Raw genomic sequence first — 665 nt, forward strand, 5'->3', positions numbered from 1 at the left:
GCCCATGGTTTTCTCCTGTTTTAAAGCCAGCCTTTTGCAGCCTGGCCTCCCCACCCATAAGCAACTAGGGCCACGTGGGCCAAGCAGCCTCAGTGATGGGGCCTTCTACCGTGTCTGTCGCCAGGGGCGCAAAGGAATGAGCTGCTACTATAATTCATGTACCCGCAGCGAGCACTGTGCGCTGGGCCGTGTGTGTGCACACGCGTGTGCATGCACACAGGTATATTTGCAGAGGGTGTGTGCTCACCAGAGGAAGGAAGGGAGGGAAAGAAAGCACCCCTAGTGGGGTGTGATCACACTGCAGCCCTGTCCTCCATTCCTCCTTCCCATCAGGATCTGGGCACACATGGACACGGGCCTGGCATGGTTTTTAAGCTGCTGGTGTGACTCGAACCACAGCCAGCCATAAGGGGTCTGGCTCCCCACGCAGGGCCTCTAACCACTGCACTACAGGGCTGGCCCTGGCGTGTTCGTTGCTTGTCCCCACGTCTCTGGGATGTGGGCAGGGCCAGTCCAGAAGTAAGATGGGCCTGGGTGAACAGTGACCCGGCAGTCCACAGGCCAGTGTGGGATCAGAACACCGTTTCCCATCACACCTCAGGGTTAGGACCTGTCGGAACCTATGTGCGGCCTGGGCCCACCAGATCACTGTGGCCGGTCGGCAT

At 59.2% G+C, this 665-nt stretch overlaps 1 protein-coding gene across 1 annotated transcript in view; it reads right to left on the reverse strand.

Moving 5' to 3' along the window:
- The window catches only part of TMEM45B (transmembrane protein 45B), a 9291-nt gene that overhangs the window by 2241 nt on the left and 6385 nt on the right, over positions 1-665 (reverse strand). The gene's annotated exons all lie outside the window — the stretch shown is intronic.

This window comes from Tupaia chinensis, unplaced genomic scaffold (genome assembly GCF_000334495.1).
Source record: "Tupaia chinensis unplaced genomic scaffold, TupChi_1.0 Scaffold000292_1, whole genome shotgun sequence".
Classification (NCBI taxonomy): Eukaryota; Metazoa; Chordata; class Mammalia; order Scandentia; family Tupaiidae; genus Tupaia; species Tupaia belangeri.